This window comes from Octodon degus, unplaced genomic scaffold, assembly GCF_000260255.1.
Source record: "Octodon degus isolate 3935 unplaced genomic scaffold, OctDeg1.0 scaffold00013, whole genome shotgun sequence".
Taxonomy (NCBI): Eukaryota; Metazoa; Chordata; class Mammalia; order Rodentia; family Octodontidae; genus Octodon; species Octodon degus.
In genome coordinates this window covers 26,807,609-26,817,801 of record NW_004524589.1, presented here as the reverse complement: position 1 = coordinate 26,817,801, position 10,193 = coordinate 26,807,609, and the positions used below count along the sequence as shown (strand labels likewise).

Here is a 10,193-nt window from a genome sequence, read left to right as displayed (position 1 = left end):
TGTTTGTATTTTTAGGGAAGGGTCTACAGGGTGTTCAGGGTCTCACTCCTAGATCAGACTCATAGTGAGTTACCGCCTCCCAAGAGCTGAGAATACAGGCTGAAATATTTTATATTAATGCTAGTTTCATTGTATTAGAGTTTCCTGTTTCTCATTTGTAGATTCTCAAAAACTCAATTAAATTTACAAGTAAGTTTTTGATTAGTTCTGCTTAGCCTGCACTGTTTCATGTCTGTTGTAGGTAAAGCTGTTCTTGTGAAATTCTGTGAAAGCCCCATCTCATAAACTCAAACCGCCCCACACGGTGTCTGCTCCATCATGCCACACAGCCTTCTATAAAAGACCGGACACAAGCACAAGAATCATGAGAGGAGGACACTGAGCCTTTCAAACTTCCAAACAATGGACTGTAGAGGTAGGTCCGTGGTGTAAGTGCTTGCCTTGTGTGCTTGTCTGCAATCCCAGCCCTGAGGAGGCTGAGACAGGAGGATCACTCCAAGTAGGAGCTGCATAGCAAGGCTGTATATGAAAAAACAAGGGCAGGTAGGATAGCTTAACTGCTGAAGCGAGTGCAGGGATCAGAATTTGATCACCTGCGTTACATGCCTTGCGGGCCCTACCCCCAGGCCATTGAGCTGGCCACCAAGACCAGGCATGGTGGAACACACCTCTAATCCCAGCCCTGGGGAGGCTGAAAACAAGAGGATCACTAGGAGGGCCAGCTGCTTAGCAAAACCCTGCACCAAATCCATAAACAAACAAACAAATAAATACAATTAATTAAATAATTAATTTAAGAAACCCTCCAAACAAAGAGATCTGTCCCTTCCAGGAGTAACTGTCTTGGAGCACACGCACCCTGTCCTCGCAGTATGTTCATCTCTGCAGTGTCTCTGGGAGACTGCTGAGTGAAATGCCCGCTGTGTACCAGCGGTCTAGGAAATAGAGCCTCACTATAAGACATTATATATATATATATTTTTTAAAAAGCTAGAATTTAATGTCCAGAAGAGAAATACAGAAACAGATTCCTGACTCATGCACTGTTGTAAAGTGAACTAGAAACAAGCATGAAGGTCATTTTATTTTAATCTGTTTGGTTTGCAGCCCTAGAACTCACTCACCATAGAATTTGTAGGGAAATAGAATCTCATATTTATTATCACAGTAACCAAAACTCTTACTCCATCATAAGAACACTTTACACAGATCAAGTACCTTTTATCTGGGGCTCTCAAAGTCCTTCCTAATGTTAATTAATTCTCCTACCACATCCAGCAGATAGGTGAGTACCATTATCCCCCTCCATGATACAAGGAAACAGGCAGGGATTGTGACAGTCCATTGTGCATGACTGTGGCAGTTCTGAGGGAGAGAGCTGAGTGACTAAGATTCCCGCCCTGTGCATTCATTTTTTCACTGCTTTGCATTCATTCTAAGAATGCTGAATTCCAAGACAATTGTCTTAAAATTTTCAATGAGCTATTGAATAATTTTAATAATATGTGAAATTCCAAAATGAACTAATAAAAAGTAGGACTCCAGGTAAAGGATAGCATGAGAATGCTGTCCTCATTTCTAAAGCTTTGTTCCCTAAATGTCGCAATAAAAAAGACTAAAGTCTATGGTCAACTTGTACTTGACGTGCTTCTTCCCTGCATTTGCATAATTATGCCGTATCACTGTTTTTACCTTCTAGACTTGTTTAATTTCTCTGTGGTGTTTCAGATGGAAAAATTCAGCTCTCTGGATCATTTTGTTAAAAATATGGGACATAGTTAGTGAAGATGGAAACTATCTACTTTCATTATTCCTATATATATGATGATAAAAAAATAGAAACACAAATTTATGCAGAAATAAACAAAGTCAGTCTTGAGCTTTTGAGATGAAGCTTCTGCTTTATTTTTCCCCCTGTCTTGACAATCTGGTTACCACTTAATTTCATACTTTTTCTAGAAGTTTTCTTCTATTTTCTAGATTTATGGAGTAATTTTTTTACTTTAGTTTATTCTCAATATTTATTGAGAATAAACACCCAGTTTATTCTCAATATTTATTGAGAATAAACACCCACTGCAAATATGACATTGCTTGCTGTATGCAATTACACAACACAAACATACACACATATATGCAATTAAGTATGAGATAGAATTTTGGGAGTCAGATAATTATGTGCCAGACAAAAATTTATAGTACTATAAGAGTATAGACAGTGTCAGGGATATTCAAATCCTATAAACCAATTCAGAACTTGTTATGGTAATGGTTTATGAAAGCTAATTATAGAGTCTGGGACCTGCTAATGTTAAGTTAGAGTCTAATAAATAGACACTGTGAACTAAAGTTCCAGAACACCTACTTAACCATGTCTAGAAATCTAGTAGAACTGGCTGATTAAAGTGAGTTCTATTTATTGTTCTATTAATTTACTAAGAACCCAAGGTTGTTCAAGTAAATTCAGTTTTAAGTAAAGTATGTAAATCATGTGTTATAAAATTTTATAACACTGTCTACTTTGAACATTTGGCCTGTTAAGATAAATCTCAACTTTTATCTGTTTCTGTAGTTTTCTTACTTTTTGTTCACATTTTATCTACTCTCTTGCAATGTTGTTTCCTAAAATTTCAACATTAATCAGCCTGCTTGAGACTATCCTCCACCAAGAATTGTGGCTCTGAAGTACATTCAGCCCTTTTAGACAGATTTAATTTGTTTTCCTCAATTCCAAAAAATACTGCTTATTTGACTGCCGTAATTATTATTGTAACTCTTGTATTTAAGAATGAATCTAGTTTGAAAGCCTAACTGCTATTTTGTTTTAATTGGCAACTTCTTGCATGTATGGGATTTTGACCTTGGTAACTTCATTTCTCTGGACATGCTATTTCTGAACATTACATACTTTCCCATGTTATCCCCAGTGCATACCAGTTTGTGTAACTGAGAAACAGAAAACTAGAGATTCAAGTTTCTGATAGATAAAAATGTTAGGAAGTAAGAAAAATGCCCACAACATGTATAGTAAATGGACTCTCTACGGCACAAACAAGTTTGTGAATTCCCCCAAGATCTAAGTCATTCTTCATCCTCTGTGAGATACTACAGGGACAGTATACATCTCATACACTTCTAGTTGGGTCAACAACATCATTTTCCAGCACTTGCCTTTAAATACTGTTTCACACAACTGACACCTTGTTTCATGACCCCTGGTTCACAAGCAGCTTCGGCTTGTCCCCTTCCTCATCCAGCACCCTAGGTAAACGACAGGGCCAGACACGCAGGCGGAGGGGCCCCTGGCAATCTTTCCAGTCTCACAAAATAATTATTGAGTAATCACTCAGGGCAAGGATTAAGTTGTTGCAGGTTATGAGGAACAAGAAAGGGTGGGCAGAGAATAATTTGGTTCTGTTGCAAGCTTCCCTGAAATTATATTTTAACATATTTCCTTTGGTGGAATAAAGTATACTCCAAGGGGAAAGATTTCAGAGCTAAAATATTCATATTTAAAAAGAAAGCTAAACTTTCCTTGATACAGTTAACTTAATAGCACATAACTTAAGAATAGTACATAACAGGAGATTTGTAATTAAAAGCTTTCCTTGAAAAAAATTAAGAGCTATACAGGGTCAAGGGAATATATAACATGCTTATTTCATTTAAACAACAAACAATAGAGGAATATGAAAGTTTTTCATGGCTCTTCAGCTCATCCTGGGCTAATTTTATCCTAACACCACGAAACCGGAATTGTCAAGATCACCAACAACCTCCATCTTGCTAATGAAAGAACTTTTCTCTGGATTGCCTAATCTGACTTCTTGGAAGTACTGGTCATTTTTCATCTTTTTCTCTTTCTCTTTTCCCTTTTGATTCTCAAAACCTCATGCATCCTTCATTTTCCTGTTTCTGTCTATTTTTTAGTTTTGTTTCTTGGGCTATTTGGTGCTAATGGTTTCTCCATGTTACTGAGCCTCAGAGTTCCATTCCTGAGTCCATTTTTTTTTACTTTCTAGTGTTTATCTTCTTGTGGAAACTTCCAAAAGCCAAGTGTTAGGTGAAGACTACTCCTACTTCTATATGTGTTTAAAGCTGTCTTCCTTTGAGCTATGTTAGTGGTCTCTGTGACATTCCCACGCGGTATATGACAGAAGGTCTTCACCTTGCACATAAAATTTACTTCTCCTTTTCCCCATCCTACTCGCAAATAGCACTGCTCTATGCCCCAACCCTAACGTCACCCTTGTTTCTCTCTTCTCGTCTGTCACACTTACCTTGCCAATAGCACGCCTTGGGCTGTTCATTCTGCGCCATCTCACTGTCACTTCTCAGTCCAGGTGACCTTTAGCTCTTTCCTGGACAGCCATAATGACTTTGAATAACTTTCATTTTCTCTGTATTCTTTCCCCAACAGGGCTTTAATGTCATACTCAGAACACCTGTGAGGATGTATTTAACTACTCACTGTCCTAATTAAAGTCCTTCTATGGCTCCTCCGACGCTAAGGTCCTCACTTCCACAACACGGCATGGCATCGTAGGACCCCCGCCAAACTCGCTGTCGTCCAATTCTCTCACTGCTTGACCGGCACACTGGAGTTTTCCTTGGCCACCCTTGCTCTGGTCAGGCTGTTCTCACATTTGAAACTCTCTTCTTTATGTTCTTCACTTAGATATTTACTTTCAATCTTTCAGGTTAAAGGCCCACATCTATTTTCTTCCCAGACCATTCTATCTAAAACAGCTGATCTGATAACCAGGGCTGTTGTCTTCCTTTGTAATATCAATTGAAACCTGAAATTATTTTTATTGCTTTAAATTGTTGAATTTGTCCCTATAAGCAAAACAAAAATAGCAATTTAAGCTATCATTTTTTTCTCTTCTCTAGCTTCAGAATCTAATAGAGTATCTGGGACAAAAGCTGTATCCAAAATACATTTGTCTAAAAAAAAAATCACATCTGATATCCCAAACAAGAATATTTTCTCTTTCATCAAGACTACAATAGATAATACCAAATAACTCAATTGTAATTCATGAATTTTAATTATTTTCATCCTTCGTGCTTATGTCTCCCTTGTGTATTGGTTTTCTCCAGTAATGAGTATTCTGTTATAAATATTAAATTTAAAGTATCTCTTATTAATGAAAATAAATGCCATTTTATCATTCTCTAAGCTATTGTTTATGTGTTTATCTTGTTATTACTAATAATGTTTTCTTAAATCCCTTATCTGATGTGGTATTGTATTTTCAGATTAATTTTCTTGTTTGTGAAATAGTCTCTGGTGAAAAAAATAAAAAATCTTGAAACTTGATATTAAATTCTACCTCAATAATTCTGGGAGTAAAAAAATGTGAGCTTGGGATTCAGTTTCTAGATCTGTTGAATTCGAGATTGCATTACAGGTCCCTAAAGGCCCTGAAAGCCAGACTGTTCTACAATGTTAAGGCAAAGCAGAAAACAAGAAACTTATTGACAAATAAGGGCTAAAACTGAGTAGTAGGTATCAGATGGATAATGAAATTGAAGTAGTTAGAAAGTCTAGCTATAATCTTAATACTTCTAAGTCATCTAATAATACCTTCTATTTTATCATCCTGGATTACATTGTGGTTTAGACTGTTGCATTCTCAAATGTTAAGGTGGGTCACCACTGTCAATTCAATAACAGTAATAACATTACCTAGTAACTTTCATCTTGGGCTCCCGAATCACTTTATAAGCGTCAATTAAATCTAAAATCTTCTCTATGCTAGTATTACTGGGCCCATTTAACAGATGGAAACCTGAGCCACATTCTTGTTGAATCCATAAAGGAAAGCTTTCTTATTTTAGATAAATACACTTCTCTTAGTTAATAGTACGCTAGCTGAGACCTAGAGTAGAATTTAATGAATAAGAGTTTCTGCATGTGCTGTTTTCATGCCTGTAAGTTTATGAAATCATGTGTGGCATCTGTGGAAATGTGTGGGTGTGATATGAGTGTGAGTGGGTATGATTATAAGTGTATATAGTCTGTGGGAAACACTGCAAGTGAGTATGTGCCTGAATAAACACAAATTTGCTTTGTGCTCCGTAGACGCTCAAGTTTTCTTTTTTCAGATTTAAAAATAAATTTTACTTCATTTAATGCTTTTGCACTTTGACATTTCCTTCACCATATTTTATGTTCTTTGCTGGTCACTTCCTATTCTTCAGAATGGCTTCGTTCTCTGTCAGTCTCAGGGTTCTAACTTCTAATATCTGAGCTCAGCCCGCACACTCCCTTTGACACTGTGCATTTTTTACTGTGGTGCCATGGACTTGTTCTGTGCTGATATTACTCACATTTGTTCTAAAAGATTGATACTCTGAGCTGTAAAACATTCAAGTCAACAACTTCTGACATTACCAGTCCTACGGATAATCCACTACTATTATGGACTACTGGACTATATTGGATTATTTTGCTGAATTCACGCACCTACTATATTTACATGGCAATGGAATACCCATCTCTGACAAAATTTTAAAAAGTGGATACAAATTAAAGATCATTTTGTATCTGTATATACAAAATAGGTTAGATATAGAGCTACTTTCTCTTAATTCAATGAGAAGAAAGATTTGCACTAATAGTGTTTGGGCAGGATATCATGTCTGCATCTTGTACTATGAATAACCACTACAAAGACAACAATATGTGGCATATTAATTATTGAAACTGTCTTATTAATCGGTTTTGAAACTGTCTCATTGCTATTTGTTTCTCAATAAAATTAATAAAAAATAAAATAAAATAAATAAAAGATTGACTGTCTTTCCTAAGTGTTTGCACCAACTGGTGAGTGTTTCTACGGGGGAGAGGAACATGGAGAGAGAGGCAGAGTGGGTGAGAGCCAGAGGAGGACAGACATTTCTAGGAGTCAGTGGAAATATGGGTGCGCATATTCAGATAACCCTTCACTAGCTTAATCTCACCACTTCGGAGAATACAAGTGTTATCTCATTCCCCTGCAACCTAAAGCTATTTTTCACTTTTACCATCTTAGAAGTTACTACTGCTCAGAAGAGTAACCTAAAATTCCAGGACTTAACCTCTATTATCCAGACTCCACACTTTCTACGCCAACTAAATGGTCCTACTAAGTAAGATTCTATGCCATTGTCTTCTAGCTTTTGATTCCTCTTAAAACCCTCCCGTCCCCCAGAATAAGCCATCATCCTCTCAACATAACATGACACAGAGCTTCTGATAAATTATCAAGTGAAATATGAGGGAATGCTTTAGAAAACATGAATGCAAGCATGTCTCTTCTGGAATAGTACCTTTCAATGATCCCATTACTATTAGAATCAAGTCCAAACCTCATAAGATTTTCAAGATTCTGCATGACCTATCTTCCATCCACTATAATTATTACTTGTTAGTTCTCTTTTTAATTTCTACCAAGCATAATTATATATGTATATCACCTGTTCCTTGAACTTGCATTTTTAAAAAAATTTCAAACTATTTTTTTCTATACACCTTTCCCATCTCTTTCTTGCCTCTCAGACAAAAAAAAAAAACTTTTCCTTCCAGAAAAGCTTCCTTTTCTGTGTATCACTTACTACAAAACAGCATCATTACCTTTGTTTGCCTGAATGATTTTTCCCCCTAGATTTTAAGTTTAGAAAAAAAAATTGATGCTTATTCTTGGGACACTGTGTCCTTAGTGCTGGTACTGTTCATGACATAAAATAGATACTCTGTAAATATTTATTGCATGGTTGACTAACTCAATGTGTGACCACACGGTGCTTGTCTAAGTCAGTGAGGTCACTGTTTTAGGTGAAGCTTGTGGGAAAAGGGAAGATCTGAAGAAAATGGGTCAGGCTCATGTTGCTCTAAATAAACTATGTTGTTCTAAATAATATAAGAGCACTTAGTCTAAACAGTGTATTTCTAGTAGAGAAATATTTATTATGCTCTTTAATCTCCTATGGCATACCTCATATAACTTGAAAAGAGGTTGATTTTGCGTGTGACTTGTGACAGTGATCTTGGACTTGGAGTCCTACTCATCAGTACACCCGTGCAGAAGGTGGTCCTGCCTTGCTCACATGCACTCCTCCATAGGCGTAAGACCCTTTGTCCTGTGGGACCACCTACAGGTGCAGGCCTAGAAACAACAACCCAAAGAACCTAAGGCATCATCTCCTGAAGTTGGAGCATGGCTGTTCCTCAGATGTGTGATACTGGCTGGATATCACTTAGGATGAGAACCAAGCATGGATGCGAGGGCTATAGCTCCCAACTTCGTGCCAAGGCAGCTAGCCTGGATGGGAAGAGAAAGAGAAAGGTAGCAATGAAGGAGTGATGCCAGAACTCAGTTGTGGACCTCCGAAGTGTCTGCACGTTCTGTTGTTTGGTTCTGGCTAAAGAGCTGTTTTCTTTTATCTTCCTACTTGTCAAGGTAGGAAGATAGATTTTACATAATAGTGTTTCAACTTGCTTTATAGCCTTTATCAAAATAGGTATTATATGGGTGTCCAATTACACTCACGGAAAGGCCTATAATTATTAGAGGCTCTGTCCTGCTACTAAGAAAAAGAAGCTATTTTTAGAAGATTTTTGCTCTTTTATAGGATGGTGTGACACTAATTTCTAAATAGTTGCTTAAGTTTTTGAGAACTGTTAGTAATATTTTATGCCAAGAGTGAAATATATTTTAGTTATAACCAAGGGGAAAGCATAGTTTTTCTCGTAACACCAAAAATGAGCATGGCATAGGTTATATCTTTCACCTGAATAAATGACAGTGAAAATATTTTGGGGAAGTTCCTATTCCTGACTTTACTGGTTGGAAAGAGATTGTAGATAAGTCATTTTGTTTTATTTTATATTTACTTACTTATTTATTTATTTATTTATTTATTTATTTTTGGCGGAGCTGGGGGTTGAACTCAGGCCCTTGCACTTGCCAGGCAAGCACTTACTCTACTGAGTTATCTCCCAGGCTTATTGTAGATTATTTAAGTCATATTCTATATTTTGTTTTATTCTATATTCCTCATTTATAGGATCATCATGTTATAGAACTTCCCATCATTGCAAAACTCTACACGCGAAACATTCTTCTGTGTCATTAAGTTTTGCAGGATACAAAGATATTACATATTTATTAGACAATATACATTTTTGAAATTTATTGGGCATCCCATAAGATTAAGAACTCTATAAATATAAACTTGTTTAGGCCTTGATAACACTTCAGTGAAAATATGGCTCTTATATCCATTCTACCGATGAGAAAACATGGACAAAAGGAGTAAGCAACTTTTTTAGTGTATACAGTTGTTACCGTATTTCTCATAAAGAGCAGAGCAAGAACTCGGACACCGCAGCATAACTCTAGGCACTATTTTTCTGCCAATAAAAGTGCTTCTACCGTAAGGACAGAGACTCTGGGGCTTCATTTAAAAATAAAGAATGAAAAAAAATGTGATTTTTAATCCACAAATATGTGATTTAATCAAGAAAGAGCACATGCTACTATACTGTTTTAATTCTTTCTTTTTTTTAAAAGAAATGTATTTTCCCTGAAAGTTTACAAGACAAACATTGAACTTGCCTGAGTTTGAAAAGGATGTTTCTTTTGTTCCACTTGAATGACTAATAAAGATTTAAGTCCTTTGGCAAAGTGACAGGGGGTGCTGCTTTTCATTTTTTAAGGGAAAACAGATGAGTTTCATTTCAAGGAGTTTATGACAATATAGAAACACTTAAATTATTTCTGTATTTTAAGTTACGATTACTTCCAAGACAGAATGCTTTTACTTATAAATAGCAGCAGCAACTATCAGACAGCAGAAGCTCACATCAGAAATGAAAATATACACACATAGTTCAATTTCCTTGGGAAAAAATGAATCTATTTAGCTGAAAGAAATAAACCTGAATGGACCAAGAAATATTGACATGTTTTATTTCAATAAGTGTGCTCATTTCTGTTAAAAATTGAGGTAGCCAAAATGTATCCTTAATAAGGCACTGTGAAGTGGGTTGTATTATTTAATTTATCTTTCTATATAATTACTTCACATTTTAATAAATATTTAAAATAACTTTTATGCAACTTTTGTATATAACTGATTCTAAAGGAATAATCTGTAAGTATATGTAACAGGCATTCATGTATTTGAATTTATAGAAAAATCCA

At 36.1% G+C, this 10,193-nt stretch overlaps 1 non-coding gene across 1 annotated transcript; it reads right to left on the bottom strand.

Moving 5' to 3' along the window:
• Positions 1 to 9,562: 9,562 nt before the first annotated feature.
• On the bottom strand, positions 9,563 to 9,688 carry LOC111815280. The gene has a single exon (XR_002820001.1). It is a non-coding gene; the product is annotated as a small nucleolar RNA SNORA27 (small nucleolar RNA).
• Positions 9,689 to 10,193: the final 505 nt, after the last annotated feature.